At 35.3% G+C, this 17,186-nt stretch overlaps 1 protein-coding gene across 4 annotated transcripts in view; it reads right to left on the bottom strand.

Moving 5' to 3' along the window:
• The window catches only part of LOC143182612 (terminal nucleotidyltransferase 5C), a 105,860-nt gene extending 89,909 nt beyond the window's left edge, over positions 1 to 15,951 (bottom strand). For 3 of the 4 annotated variants that reach the window (XR_013002492.1, XR_013002493.1, XM_076383723.1), the window contains exon 1: positions 15,350 to 15,951. The gene's annotated coding sequence lies outside the window, so the exon portion shown is untranslated. Of the gene's footprint in view, positions 1 to 6,722; positions 7,289 to 15,349 lie in introns of those variants that run through there. The other variant, XR_013002491.1, reaches the window with a different exon arrangement.
• Between the last annotated feature and the right edge of the window lie 1,235 nt (positions 15,952 to 17,186).

Genomic DNA, 17,186 nt, shown 5'->3' with positions numbered 1-17,186 from the left:
AAAATTCTATTTAGAACTTTCAACCTACCTGCAGTAGCTTCTTTACCTCTTTGAGCGCAGAAAGTTCTAATTGAAGAACTAACAAACATTATTGGAAAAAAGACATACCAGATGTGAAGTATATAGAAAATAAAGAAAACTAAATTTTTCAGAACAATCGTACACGTTTTCAAATTTAATATAAATATGCAATAATATCCAAAGTAGAAATCTTGCATGAAGAATTATGCTTGACAGGAGCAGATTGAGTACACACTTGAATTCAGAAGAAGACTAAGGTAAATATGCCCCAGTAGCCCACCATTTTTTGGTATCTGAATACTAGTGCTAATTTTATTTAATTTTAAGCTTAGATCTCAATAAAAACCAATACTGCTATTAAAAAGCATGAAATATTGTCATAAAATAGTATATTCAGTTCCTGGGATGCAATTCTAGCTCTAGTTGTCCACTTAATGGAATATTTGACACCTTATGTGTCCAAGTACTGGCACATTTACCTCACTTAATACAAGAAAGTCAAAAAAAATTAATCGAACTCTAGAAAAAGAAACTGGTTCTTTATCGTTAAGTGTCATCTTTCGAATTATGACACTCTGAAAGTTCCGCGAGGACTGTGCATTACTTGACGCTCGTATCAAAATTGTAATAAGAACATTACACAATGCAGATACGACCCATGATATTTTAGAGAAGCATAACCCATTACGCCCACGCTGTCGTGCAGCGACAAGTGACCCGTTTCGCGTGTGTAGCTTAGAGATCATTGTATGGCGCAGAAACCGAGCTACTAACTCTGTCCTTTCCTCTCCGTCTCTTTTCTTGCTTCTGGCGTCGTTAATTTGCGCAAGGAAAAAGGGGAACATGGGCGAAATGCACATCGATTCACAATGGAACTCCTACTTCTGACTTCTTGTTTGTTTATTATTAGAATATTAAGCGAGGCTGTTCTAATCAAGTCGAAACTTTAACCTGCTTAAGGGGTTAAACGAAATAAAACATTTTAATTATCATTATCATGTTAAGGAACTTAACATAAAAAGTATCTCACGTAATATTGATGTATGTAATATTAGGTTTAATTACTGTGCAAGTGGTAAGAAGATACTTCCACCTTCTCATTTCTTTTTAAATGGCAGTATTCCTATTCCAGAATTGCGGAGATAAACAAGTTCATGTATATGTATGTATGAAGAATGCATTAATAAAATCAGCATATTTATTATATAAAGTTTTATAATGTAACGAAGCTTTTTGCATGATGTGGAAAGAGGAACTTTGAATTAGTCCTGAGAGTAAGCCGTTTGATGAATCTTAATGCAGTTTATGTTTGATCTCGTAATTGGAGTTGCTGCTGCTGCCTTCATTAGTATGATTCAAAACAAATTTGACACTAGAACTATTGGGGTTAACGTATGTCGACTTTTAACCAAATATCAAAATTACAGATTTTTGGAGACGTTAATTTATAAAAACTTTATAATTTATAAATTATTTACATGTCTTTTTAATTTTACTCACCATTAACTCAGAATAGAACGTTTGTAAAAAATGAAATGTATGTAAAATATAATCGTACCCGTCATTTTAATTGCACTGGTAATTCTACTGTTAAAAATTGTATGCAATTATTATATTTATTGTGATTATAAGTATTAATACTGACAATGAAATACTATTCGTAGTATAGAACTCGACTAACAAGAGCAGCAATGTAGATCTATTGATCCCAGGTTTCTTCTTATCAGTGGAGCACAATAGTAACACTCTTATCAGGCGAAAATTATACTTGTAGTTTCATTAACCTTTAATCACACATGTTAGCAATTAATGACTTTTTACTCGATTTCTTGCATTTATCATCTTTGCTATGTGCAGTTAATATCATTTATCTCATGTATCACTGAATACCATTTAAATTTTTGTATTGGTAATTATTTCAATCTATTTAACAGTATGCTAGCAATTAAGGCCTAAAATCGAAAATATCAAATGGAAGTTAACAATTACACCTCTCTATAAAGGCTGATAATCACATTAGATAGAAGAATGGATTACATATTTGCATTTCATTAGTATCTCAATCAAACTCTATTTACGATTAGGTTTTTTACAGTTACTCTTTGTGGAAGAATCCAAAAGGTGTGCTGGCCGAAGACACTTCTGTATAAATGTTACGTGTCGCGGAGGCGCATTAGCTTCATCATTGACAGTGTCAATGACTGAATAGGTTTCAAAGGAAAATTAATTGTGCGTTGAAGCATCATAACGATCTACACTATTGACCTGATGAAAACAACATGCTACTTTTTCTGTGAAAAGCTACGCCCCTGAATGACTCTGGCAATGTCAAGTCGCAGAATCTCGTAGTGGGTGTGACATTTATAATGTTCCATACAAATGAATAATACGGTTATCGATCGACCATTTCTGGAACGAAAATTTGTTGTCTTGAAGTTCTATTAGTACGTTCGCTCTTTCTTGAATTAATAATAATTCCTCGTATTTAGTGTTACGCTAGACTTAAAGATATAGAATAAAATAGTTTTCACACATTCATGAAGTTGTTGCTTAAGTGAAAATAAGTTTTCAAAATCTATGTTAACTCTTTTCGATAGGCGAATGATTTTCGTTTAAATTATTTTATGGAACCTTCTTGACATAATCTAATACATATTGATTTTATTAGTGAAACTGATTTGGAATTATGATAATAATAACTTCAAACTGCTAATTGAAATCATTTCTGAGAGTTCTGATATTTAATGATTACTATGAAAATGTTTAATCAACGCTGTAACGCGAAGGAAAATTCGATCAAAACACTTCTTTTTCATGTGCATGTCGAAATTCATCTGGTCAATATTTCACTGACACGGCTATCTGCATTCTGGCTAACCAACGCAAACAACGTATCACGTGCCTCACACATGAATGATTCGGATACGATAAGAACGTTCATTGTGCCTAAGTAAGAATCGAAATACAAAATCCACTACTACAAAGAGCTACTAATTATAATTATAATGACTTACGATTTTAAATCATACACTTACACTCTGCACAAGTTCGACAAGCAAATGCCTCGATGGGCGCTAATTGAATTCCGAAAAGTATTTTAAATGTACACACTGAAAATAGAAGCTGACTTTTGTTAAAATAAAGAATGATAAGGATAAATACAATCAATTTGCAAACAATGCTCTCGAATTTATAAATAGAATTATCCGCTGGAATAATATCAATATTAATCATTCTTTATGTAATTTCACCATTGTTTTATTACATACTTAAAATTGTCGAAAGTTTGAAGTTTGTATATGAGAAATGGGGAAGTTTAAAATTCCTGGAATTAGGTTTAAAAAAATTGAAATAACAATAAAAGGTCCCAGATGTAAAATTATGGTTTCCATTTTTGATTCTTTAACTAGGGAGGTGAAGGACGTACTATATTTCATCAAAAGTAATTCGATTTATAACGAGTTTGAGTTCATTTTGTTTCAAAGGAACCTCGAGAATCTATCGCGAATCTCTAGAGCTAAATAAAAATTATGGAAATTTTGCAGCATAGATTATAATGACAACTCATGAACGAAGAGCTATGCAGTTAGATGGTTTGCTCTTATTATGTATCCTCTATCGTGGGAATAAAGACCGGTTTCAATGCGACCTGAACTCGAGAAATTCCTAGAAGGGAAACGCACCAGTTTCCCGTAGTAGACGATGCTCCAATCCCAAACATGTCGTATACACAAAAAGGTTACTACATGTAGAGAAATACTTTTCACTGGAAGAAAAAGCGAGTTCACATTAGCACTGTATGTTTTTGCATTGACATTAAAAAGGAAAACGCGACAAATTTCTAATTATTTAGAATTTAGAGTCTGTAAACCACTTTGTACAAATCTTGACGTTTGCTGATACTTCTGTTATGTCTCACAATTTCTTATTAAAGAGTACAAATACTGATTCATGAAATAGATTCAAATTTGGCGCCCAGTACACTGTAGCTCTTACGCATGCGTACATTGATTGCTGCACGGTTGCACAGTAGCACAGCTTAGAAAGAATCCAAAATGTTTAGGAATACAATTAGACAAAATTTCAACGATCAGATCAGGAAATCAGAAAATACATAATAGTTTAAACTAGTAAAAGGATATAAACGTAAGACATAAAAGCTTCGAAGTATCGAAAGCGTGCCAGAGCTTACGACACATGGTGCAAATGAAAATTTCTCAAATTTTGCCAACTCAGATTTTGTGAAAGCTAGTGGGAATTAGCTAGGCTAGCTAAATTAACTGAATTAATGTTTAGCATAATATCTCGTATTACGAAACATTTACTAGATTAATTGAGAGAAATTTAGAATAATTTTAATTAATCGTACGCATCTACTATTCTACTTGTACGTACGTACGTAGAATTATGATGGATATAAGTAATAACAGCGTGCATTTGGGAAAAAGCCAACTGAGTGTGAAATTCAATGACTAACAAACAGAACTGATGTATGTATCAACAATCTTGAGTAATATTTCATCACTTTTGTAACACACTTTTTCATATATTAGACTGTTAATTTGCCGTGAACAGGTGCAAGTTACTATCACCTTCGTCCTACATAAAAGTAGCATTAAAACCATGAAAAATTTCTCTCATAGCATTCTCCCTCTAAACAGATTCTTCAATAAAATATCATTCTTGGATTACAATGCTGATCTCATTACAGATTTCCTTTTAGATTCAAAGTTATTTGAAATAATTCCCTAGATATTTCAGCACCACTTTTTGCGCGGCAGATGTCCTTCGGATCGGACTAACAGCCTTCACTGAGGATATAAATGTAGTAGAATCACTAAAGATAGTTCTACATTTTTTATTCGGCAATGTTACACAACACCGACGTTACAAGTCATGCAGAAAAAATGTTCTAAAAATCTAAATATGATCTAATGATTTCAAATTAGTCACATTTATGTACAAACCATATAATGACCTTAAATTGCAAAAATTTGCATAATTTCTCTACTGTTTGCAAAAAGAAGGTGTCACTTGTTTCATAATTTATTGGAGCATAAATTACTTTATTGCTATGTAGTCATTAACTGTTTAAAATTATTGTCTCAGAATGCTATGGCAGTTTCTTTCTATTTCTCATTTATTTAACAGAAAATGGCTTAGGTATATACACAAATTTATCAATCTGCCGCTGAAGAAGTCAAAAGAAACTGGCTTAAATTATACAAATTAAATATGAGAAATATTTAACAAATAAAGAAGATAGAAGCTTTTTTTAAACACTCAAGTATGAACTTGAAAATTCATTGGTTTATGTACAGCAGCTATTTTTTAAATAAAAGTCTGTGACAAAGCTAGACTGTTGTAATCATCGTTATACATACATCATACTTTCTACGTTACGTGTCTGCAAAATATCAAATGTAAAATGCGTAGTTTTCTCATGCTACGGTAGATTATTCTACAGCAGATTACTGGAGAACCATCTTGTTCTAAGGTAGATTACGACCAACAGCAAATTCTTCTGCGCATGCATGCAGTTATATGGAACTGGCTAAACTGGTTTTGCTACATAAGCAATAATTGTTTAGATGATCTACGACAAACTGATGGGAACAGCAACTGATCGCTAATGGATTATTAACGAGCTAAAAAAATTGTTTAATCTTCATCATTTAGGCAAAAACAGCTATAAAACAAATTACGTTGCAAACAAGATACAGAAATTCAGAGTATGCAAATTTCAGAGTGTTAAAAGGGAATAAACGAACACAGGGATGAAGGAATAAAAAATACTTAATCAACTGGAGCCCTAAAATTGATCTTTTTGATATAAATGCTACTGACATATTTGAAATCATTCAGTAATGTAAATCTTTTCGAAACACACATTTTATGTGCACAGAACAATCGATCTAAAAATATTATACAGCCACGAAATGTCAGAATAACTTTCTAAGTTATTAAATCTGGAGTTTGATTTCAAAAACTAAACAAAGGCGTGACCATCGTCTTTGAAGCAGATAATTTGAAGTTGCACAAGTTGATGTGTTTAAGTATCAGATTTATTAATTGCAACGTTTCTAGTACCTGTCCACTTTCTGGTACCTGTTTTAATAATCACGTTTTAAATTGCATTAAACTTCAGACATGAACTGAAAATATATTTCTTTTATGAACCCTTATTCGAGGAAGCGATTCAAAATTACAAGAAGATACACCTTATGATATTTGCTGGTAGTCTAGTTCTACTTCCATGAATAGTAGTAATAAAAACGCATTTCCAGTTATTGTCTGAAACTCGAAGTAACTTAACGCTGGTATTACATCAGACACTAGAAAGTAAGTAGTAGAAACGTCAGAATTATTGGTTCTAATTTAGAAATTTGTACATAGTCTCGAAGGACATATTTTGAAGGAGACTTTCGATATAAAATTTTTAAATGAATTATTTTCGAAACTTTATTATCATATTTCGAATTTGAAAAAGAACAAGACTTAAAAACGTAAGTTCGGCAGTTTATGGTCCACACAAGTCAATTTTATAGCTAAATTGAAAAAATGCAGAGAATATTTCTTATGAACGTGAAATTAAAATTCGATATTTCACACTAGAAGAATTAATTTTAGAGTCCATGTCGATTAAATGTTTTATATTCCTCTGGGGAAGTACTATAAATTTCTAAACTCTTAGATCCTTCACTTTGACCCTTTACTATTCATAGACTGAAAATTGAAAATAGATACAATCCTAACAAAATGAAAGAGGGATATCGTATACAATTTTTAACTTGTTTCTAACACTTCTTCAGCTCAGACTTTCCAAATATCTTATTTTCTAATTTCAACAGTAAAATGAAGTTCAAATAATTCCCAAATCTTCCATTCAATGTCACGGACCTTCACAATAATACATAACAATAAGCCTATTTTACACCTAGCCTGCATTAATATATTCAACAACACGCGCTTAATAAGTTCCACCAGCACTTTATAATCTTCCCGTTTACTCAACGCATCGACATTCGTCACGGAACCAAGTTCACAAATTATAATTTCATAAGGTTGCGAGCAAGAAAGTTCGCTCGTGACGAAGCGACTTATTGCTCGACGTTGCAACAAAGTCGAAGAAAGGAGGAAGTGGCCGAGATGAGTGAAAGGTTCGCGAAATCCGCCATTGCTTAGCTCCATCGTTTCGTAGAGTCAGAACCCTTGGCAAAAATGAGCAGCGAGATTGATATAACCCTGGGCCCTAACAATGCTTCATCTGAAAAGAAAGGAGGAAGTGAAAGGCGGAGCCGAAAATCATAGCGCAGGTTGATCTGGTCGCGAGCTGCATTTTATGATGAACGACGCTTTTGGCGAGAAAAATCGGAAACATCGTGACGAGGGTGAGACAATGAGACGGGGGTCGAAACGAATCGTTGGGGGGAGGAACGACACGAAGAAAGGAGGAAGTGTGCAAGTGAAAGGCGCGATTGGAAATTCAGTGGCGTGATTGCGGCTCTGCTGGACGTGGTGCACGTCATATCGCGTCTCATCGCGTCGTCGACGCGTCACGTAATGTCGCTATCTCGATTCGCTCTTCCAATAGGAATCGACGGCCGATGCGCAAGTGAAACGCCGCGATTCCTGTCAACCGAGACACGAGAGATAAGGACGAACAGCTGTTGCTCAATTGCCAGGAAATATGGGCATCGTTTGGTTTGATCCTTTCCAAGTTCCAGTTATTCGCGACACCAAAAGTGTTGCGATTCAGTGATACCAGCTAGATGATACAGTTGTACTACCCCAAAAAATTTTCAGTCAAACGCAACAATACGAAGTTGTTCAAAAATATCGTAGCTTTTGAAAAGGTAAAACACTACCATACTGAACTCATTTACCATCAAGAATCCAGTTGCTGATCAGAATGCAATTCCTGGTCAGTTTAGTATTTTAAGACATATGGAACTTATTTTGATAAAAACTTGTTCCAAAATATTAGTTATGTTAATAATAATAGGTGAAATTTAATAGCTATAATTTTAGTGACCAGCTATTGTTTTCTTTATGTGTTTTACTTTAAGAAGTAAATTATGATGTAATTATTATTTTCGCATTTTTTTCAATAACAAATTGAACATGACACAGATTTATGTGAGTAATAAAAAGTTTTGGATTACCATTATATTATCGTGTTACACTTCAAAAATTATAATATTTTTAAATAACTGCATACTGTTGGGTTTGATTGAAATGGTTTTGCCAGGGGTTGTAATAAGAAATATACAAAATAACAAGAAATGTGAAAACAGCTAACAACTGTTGATTCTAATGAAACTTACACGTTAATTACAGCTGTCACACAAATATCTGAAATGTGCTTTTTTAAGCTATTAAGATTTTTAAAGAATTGTTCAATGTCCATCATGCAAATTTTGATAAAGATAAATATGAATAGAATATCACAGAATGTTATCGAATTAATGAAGCAAGAAGTTCTGAATTATTTTGAAAAAATGGTTCCACATTGCTATAATTCTATACTGATACAATGAAATAATAAATGACAGAATTAAGTTTTCTTTTCTGGGCTTATAGTTTAATATATAGTTGCATTTATCAACTAGATGTATCCATCTTTCACTCTCAAGAAAATCCCAAATAAAATATTATTCTTAGAAAATCGATAAAACAATAAATCTGATACAAGATAAAGTAATACTCCAATCAAAATATTTGCAATCTTTTGACGAAAACATATCGGGAAGTAGTCTAAGATAAATTTGATGCTCGATGAAAGAATCTTTAAATAAATTTTGAAATATATTTTCATAAATTCACGTGATACCAACAAAATTTAATTGAGAAATGTTAAAATTCTAGAATAAAAGCAAATTGATAAAAAGAGCAGATAAGAAAATTTTATTCTGAAGTATTTAATATTTTATTTTGAACAATATCATGTGTCGAAACGTACACGAATAAAAAATATAGAATATGCCAATTATAAAATGTGCAGTGATAATTTGATATTCATAAAATGTAATTTTGAATATTTTAAATGGAATACAGTTAATTACTTCATCTTTTAAACGTTTAATTCTCTATATGTTAATTAAAATAAGGTATCGTGCAAAAATTATTTGCTCTGAAAGTAGAATAGGATTTTTGAACCTGGAATATCGATTAAAAAGTAGATTGTGCTTATCATGTGTACGTTCTTTTAGCTAGATTCGAAACTACTGCAGTTATGCAAGTAACTTCAGTTTTGTAGCGATAAACCGAGTTGCATTATATTTGCCAGTTTTATTCTCAGTGTGTTACTTTTCTTATGCTGTCATTGATAGTTTTACAATTATAATACTTTATAATAACGAGGCATTAATTTTCATATGTCTTGATAACATTTTTCCAAAATACTTTTCATTATAATTATTAGACAATTTTGCATTATACCACAATGTAATAACAATTTATATAACAAGTAATATTATTATAAGTATTATTACACAATATTTTAAGTATCAATACATAATAGTATTATCGGAACCTGCTTCTTCAGAACTAATGTGTACTTGTTGACCTCTCGGCTTCTTGTGAAAGCATTTAGTAAATATTATTTTCTCATAATACTATAATTTTAACTCTAAAATGATTTACTCTTCTTCCACTATAAAAACTATTGTGAAACTCAATATTACAATTCTTAGAGTTAATGTAAATCATTCATGATATTTATATTATTACACAAGATGTACAATTCCACCGAAAACAAACCCATTAAAAATCCTAATTCAATTACTATAGTATTGGTCTAGTAAAGAAAACTAATTACGCCATTTTCTCTCGTTCAAAATGTTTACATTTATTAACACATTCCTGCACAACTGTTACCCCAAGAGAACAGATTAAAGTTCATCTCACCAGCAGCAGCAAGACCAAAATCCTCAATATCTCACACGCAGCTAAAAACTGAACCACAGAAATTTTCAACAGAACGTTAGGACGCCATTTGACCGAGAGATTCTCCACGCAAACAGAGGCTTCAGTGGGATTCTAAAGGATTAACCTAAAACGTCACAACTTGTAACCTTCAACCGTAACGACGGATGAATGCGCAAGCAAACAGGGAAAACTGAATACTAAACTGAATATAATGCGATTTATCGACGACGACATAACAGCGAAGGCGTAAAAGTGCGTGTCGAGGGATTATGTTAACGTGGAGCAGCCTGTTGCGCGCCGTCTAGCAACGCACAGCGTTGACCTAGGTCACGTCTTCTCAGCCTGTGTATTTTCGAACGGGATTTCGTAACTGAATCCAACATACACGATCGACCCCGCGCAAATTAAGTCGAAAAAGAAAGATCCGTTTCGTGACAACGGGAGAATGTGGAGGGGACACCTGCGATGTGTGTCACGAATGAACAATTGATTATGACGAATCCAAACTACCTATACGATTGTTCCCCATCTTACGCTTTAAAACAGTGTTTTCTTCTCTATTGACTTTGTGTAAAATGAATGCACAAATGAGCATTATGCATGTCAATTATCTATATTTAAATTGTGGAAGAACCTGAAAGTTTGACGTCGTATAGTAGGGGTCACAAATATTTATACAAACTCAACTTTTAGTATTTTAAGATACTACTGCTAGTTTGATAGTTTAAAATATTTTTTTAGAGGTTTGCAATCACAAGCATATGTACTTAAATTGAACACAAATATTCTTAATACTTAATGTTGCGTCAATGTCCAAGTAATGAAATTAACTTCAAGAAATTTACACCATGTTTTTAATAAATTTGGAGAAGAAGAACCAAAGTAAGTTCTATCAACCTAGATAATTAACATAATACTTTTGAAAAATCATACCATACCAAATGAACGTAATTCGATTACCAAGGTCCAGAAAACCTTGCCTATTACGCCATCTTATTTATGAAACTAATAAATTCGAATTCGTCGCGTTCCAAATATTCCCAAAGGGCCAGCTAATGTTAATTAGCATTGAACTGCTTATCATTTCGTTAAGTTCACACAACCGCGTCCTGCTACCGTGTAAAACGCAACAACGCATCTTTTCCTCAGTGTGTATGATATAAGCGTCGACCTAATGGGTTAATCGCGATTTTGCCTCGGTCGTATCGCGGACAACCTGTTGACTGCGTAATTAAGCACGCACAGCATGCCAAAAGCAGAATCTCGCGGTGCGCGTGCATTATGCGCAATCGTCAGCCTTAGCTAATCTGCTTGGCTTTCCCGGTCGCGACGCGATCGAACAGTTGACACAAATTAAATAATCTTATCTTCCCACCAGCGACGTGGTCAAGATTGAAAAGCGAGTCTGTCACGTGCCGCTGCATTCTATTGTGTTCTATTACGTTTTAGAATACGCTGCACTATTGGAAAGTGTTACGAGAGCTCAGAGCAATTGGGAGGACACATTTTTTATTTCTAAGCTAGAGGGAGGTTCTATACACTGTAAAAGTACTTTTTTTCTATTAAATATAGAAATTAATTCGGTGATCTTTATATTAAATCAATTATAACTTTGATCTTTTTTTATGTGAAGGTATTCTGAAGTTACCTGAAAGGTGGAGCAAAGTTATTGAATGTAATGGAGAATATTTTGAACATTGAACTTTGTATCGCCTTTTTTTAATAAATACATGGTAAATTTAAAAAACACACTGAATTAATTTCTACAGCTAGTATATTATAGAATTTATTTAGAATTTACGTTGAATTTGTGATAGTTGTTATATAGGGATGTTCGATGACACGTGTTAGAAATGTTAAGTAATTCTATATGCCAGAATAAGGCAAAAACAATGAATAATGAAATTGCTTTTGCGGTTTCTTTTCCCAGTTATTAATTATTGAAAAGGTCGAAAATACACATGGAATGTGTCTGACTTTACTTATTCTACTGACACTGGTGTGTCTGACCTGGTTACTACTGTGCAGTAACCGGCAGTAGCATAAGCTCCCTAGTCAGACACGTTTCACATACATTTCAGGTGGATCCTTGCTAACTAGTAACTCGGAAAGGAAGTCTCATTTTTCAGTTCCGTTTTGTTTCAACACATAAAACCATCCCTTCAACTATCTCCAATTTCATTTTCCACGCATTTTCGAATATTTTACTTTTTGCCTTACTTTTTCTTTGTTATTCGTATCTGAATCAAACTGAAACTATAGAGAAAATTACCTCTTTCAGATTAATACTGTTTCGTCAAAGGTAAAAGCACGCAAAAGAGAGATAAATTCCAGAAGAACTAAGTTGATAACGATGCATGGAAGCTACAAATAAGTTAATAAAACATACCAAGGGACAAATTGTATTAAATAGAACGGGGAAGCGAGGTACTGCGACTCGACATTTATTGCGTGCTATTCTTTGTTCTAGTTGAAAGTAGTATTTATTGCTCCAAGGACATACGAACACTTTCACGGAGACCGAATATAGAACTTATTGCTCGGTCGCGGAACTCGCGAGAGGAAAAGATGAAGATTGCGTGGGGAGACGATTAGCAAGAGAAAATTGATCTCGAATGTAATGCAAGGTTTTGAAATTTTTTAATTAAGTATTTGGAGCAAACACTGATACGTTACATTGAATGAAAAAAAATAAACCAAGGGTTCTTAGTGGTTAATTCATTACTTTATTTATACTGTTTAAAATGGATAGACGATTGTAGTCAAATGCAGTAACTCATGTGAAATTTTTGCGCGATCCATAGACGCTATAAATAATTCTACAACGTGAAACGTACGCTAAATTCTGTTTTTTGATTTTTATTCCTGCTGTTGCATTCATTTTGTGCAATCTGATATTTGATTAATTCTTTATGCACATTCGTACTTTAAACACATGCATTTATTACAGATACGCTCTACAGACCACCTGAGAAAGATTCCAAGAATTTGTTGATAGTGAGTGTAAACAAATAAAATGTTTCTGGTGAAAAAATACTTACATTTGCTAATATTATATACATATTGTGTTGATCAATTTTGTATCTCTTTTCGAATAAACTTTAATATTTCTTCAATGCACCTGAATATTAGTCTTAAGAACAACCTTTTCCAAATACTGAAATAAATATTGCCACGTGTAATACTGTACTTACAAATTAATCAATTCCTAAAACTTCTCTTTTTCAACATTTTAAATCAAATTTTACTCCTACAGCCTAAGAAAAAAGAATCCTAAGCCAAGGGCTTAATAATTATACAGTAACCCATTCATTTATCTTTTCTCCTGTATTAAAATCAATGTGTGACCACTGTTCACTCCAAACTGACAAGCCCCATCGCTTTCAATGATATTTAGGGTCATAAGAAATGATTTACTAGAAAATTAACGCTTGCTAAGAAGGTCAACAATATTCCAGGATAATACCAAGATGATAGTTAGATATAGCAAGGTAAGCCTAAAGTAACCAATAATGTATTATAATAGTGTTTGCAGACTAGGCGTGGAAATGATGTGAATGAATAACCCGATGAACAGGATGCGATAAAATACAGCAGGATAATAATAATCGATTCTATCGCATCGGCAAAGACTTCTAATCGCCGCATTTTGCAGGACTCCGCGTGTAATTGCGTTTAACGGATGAATTAACAATCATGGATAACGCCCGCAGTCGGTTCCAAGAATGCAAACAAGTACTTGACCTTGGCGAGTTGAAAATTCCTAGAACGTAACTGGCGAAATTGTGAACACGAACGACTGTTTGCGCGCAACCTTTTCGTCATCCCAAGGGGAAAGCAATTTTCCAATCGCTCTGTATAGGCTAAACCCAACATGTTGAAATTACGATGGAATTTGATTTCACTTGTTCAAATATATCTATCTGCAAATTTATCTTCGTGCTATTTCGTATTAGTTTAATATTTATTTCGTTATACGAGAAATAAATTGAAAATTATTCAAGCTTGAAATTTTGGAGGGAAATTCTTTGTGAACATTTTATTGCCAAATTAAAATCTAGCTGTGTTAAAATTAACATTACGCCTGAAAATTGGGTAAGTGTTTCAATGAATAACGCAATAGTCATGTAATTGCATTTAGAGTGAGTTGGGGGAAGTATTTTTTAAAAATTAACTCAGTTTCTCAGAAGATTTCTAGACAAAAGCATTTCTCTGTTACTAATCTGGATTTGTGAGTAATTCAACATGTTGAAATAATACTGACAACAATAATTCGATGTATGTATTTATAATTTTTCGGATTGTGCTTATTAAATATTTAAAAAAATGTAATAAAATAATTTGCATTTGCAGAATTATTCTTAAAATGGAGAAAAATACCTAAACACTTTTTTCTTTGCCCACTACTATATCCAGTTGAATTTGTAATAACTGTAATACAAACACGAGGTTAGATATAAAATTTGTTATCCCATGTACTTCCTAATTAAACGAGATTATTTTATCTGTTACGGTTCCGCGTTACATTTAGAATACTATTTCATTCGAGTTCCCATTGACATGAACTATTTATAACAAGTCACGTTAAATGCTTCTGCCTAAAATGATACTCAATCCTGCCCCACTATCTATAATCCAACCCACCCTATTGGACATCCTCTCACATCCTCCAAATATTCCAATATCCAAGAACCAACACTCCATATGCCATTTCGAAAACAAACCGACACAACTGTTCAATCCCGTGTCTATTCAAAGTCTCACGGCTCGTTTTCAAAACATTACTCATCGCACGCAGACGCTACAGTTCTATTTCAGTTGTTCCCAATTCAAATTTCACCCGGCTCCGATCCAGCATTCCTCAGGCACGAACGCAGGGAAAACAGCAGGAGAAAAAAGGGAAATCCATCTACGGTCGCGGCGAAAGGAAGAAAAGGACTTAGGAAAGGTCGCGCGCCTGCGCGTAGACGTACGTTCTCGAAAGAGCGCGACCGTTCGTATATCCGCGTTCACGGACATATACGGTTGTTTTCGAAACACCATCGGTAAGGCAGACCTAGGGTCATGTGCCGCCGAGAAAGAGCTGGTCAGACACCCCAGGAAGATTCTGAGCCGCGAGAACTCGAGGCGGCCAATTGCCACCGCGTCTAAATTCCCTCGACGACGCACTTCTTTCTAGAAGCGTCGATTCTTGGTCACGTACCAGCGCCGCCTCGCCAGCGCATCTTCCTCGTCCGGCTTCGGGCTCAGGTTAGGTTAGCCGACGCGGTAAGCCGAGTGCCGCGTTCGAAACGGATCGGCGAGGGCTGAGATCGATAGTCGAAACTAGGAACGCGGTTTCGGAACGCTACCATATGGAGCAATGACTCGCGGGGAGTATCGAGCGCGAGGTACTTACATCTTGCAAGAGCCTCTCCTCGCTGGGGTCGGGACGCGGCGGCACAGCACGTCTCACTGTCGTTCACGATGTCGAAACACGCTTCACACGTATCTGATTCGTCCACTTGCTGGGACTCGTCCGATTTACTCTCTACGCTTGTCGTCCGGCACCACACGTGACGTTTCGACCGGCGACGTACCAAGGGGAATCGAATCGACGAGAATACACTGGCGGCTGGTCCCACGCTCGGCCGATCGCGCACTGTGCGTACAGTCACCAGTAGATGCGCTGCGCCTCGGTCCTCCTCGGGGCGAAGGCTCCCGACGAGACGTCCCTCTCGTCGACGGACGCGAGGAGCCGAGCGAGAATCGCTGGGTCCTTGGATCGGCGCGACCGACTCCGATTTAGAACCGCTGTCGTTAAGTCTTCGATGCTCGTCCTCGGGGATGGTAAACACACAGAGGCTGGAACGGGGGGTGATTCGAACGGCAGCGACGCACCGTTTCCGACGGGGCGAGTTTACGAATACAACATCGGTTTACACGTCGACGACACCACAAGTCGCCGCGGCGAACCAATTGACACTGACAGCCGCGCTCAACTCGAGCGCGCACGCACTCTGCCACTCCCCCCACCACTGTCACCTTCCCTTTTACTATAGACACCTTCCCTCTCTGCCCGAGCTATATTCCCCACCCTCGCGAACGTCATCCGCGGCTGCTCTTCCTTTCGAACGATTACACGCGCTCCTGAGTCACGGCTCTCCTCGACTTTGACGTATGCAGGTTACGTGCCCGACGAAAAGCCCGAATGCCGGCCGGCGAAGTGACAGTTTGCATAAGCTGCACTTGGACGAGGCTTGAGCTTACGAGCGTAGGAGTCTTCGTGATAACGGGGGAGGGATTCTGCGATCGGATGCGCGGGGTTGTTGGAAATGTCAGGGATTATGAACTGCGTTAGGGTTAGGATTGCTGGATTGAAATGGGATTGAGTGATTGGGGTCATTCACCGAGTAGAGCAGTGGGAAGAAAATTGTCGCTTTTACTTTCGGAGAAGTGGCATTTGATGAATTGATAGAGTGGAAAAGTATATGCAGTTTTAGGGTAAGGTATAAGTAGATCAGGGATGGTCATGCAAATTTCTGTTCTTAGAAATACAGTTCGAAAAGTGGAGCTTAAACACAAAATCGTTTCACCTTTTAAATATCATGAAGTGTATTTAACTTTCGGTGTCTTCTATAATTTTGTACATTATATGGATTCTATTATATTGCATATTATATTGTCTATCCACGCATCGAAATTTCCCTATAAATGCATAAAAATCTGTAGTCTACTTATACAGTATGTCCCACGAAATCCTGGACAGTCGATTATTTGCTAACCTAATAAAAATACGAAAAAAGTTTTTATATGAAATTGAATGGCAAGAGGGGGCTGATTTATTGGCCGTAACAATTTTTTTTTATCATTATTATTTACAGAGATATGAAAGTTAAGTTTGGATTTTTAAATGGGATTATATATATTTTTTTTTATCAATAGATAGTACGTTTCAAGACGAATTCAGCAAACATTAATGTATACACCTTTTTTCAAATAGTTTTTAAGATATTACGCGTAAAAGTTTACTTATCCTTAGTAGATGCTCTTTGAAAATCATATGTGAAATAGTGTTCATTACTAACACGTGACTATGAATTTAATTTACCAGATTTTTGTACAAGTGGTGGAGTTTGAAGCGATCGAGATTTGATGTCTCCATAATTAATTAGTAAAGGTACGCCTAAGTAAAATGCGCGTGAAACGCGTCTGACTGGGTTACTTATTCTACTGTCCGCTTGCATTAGCCAAAT

The sequence above is a fragment of the Calliopsis andreniformis genome, chromosome 8 (assembly GCF_051401765.1).
Source record: "Calliopsis andreniformis isolate RMS-2024a chromosome 8, iyCalAndr_principal, whole genome shotgun sequence".
Taxonomy (NCBI): Eukaryota; Metazoa; Arthropoda; class Insecta; order Hymenoptera; family Andrenidae; genus Calliopsis; species Calliopsis andreniformis.
The sequence above is the reverse complement of the archived record's forward strand: the minus strand, read 5'-3'. Positions and strand labels throughout refer to the sequence as shown.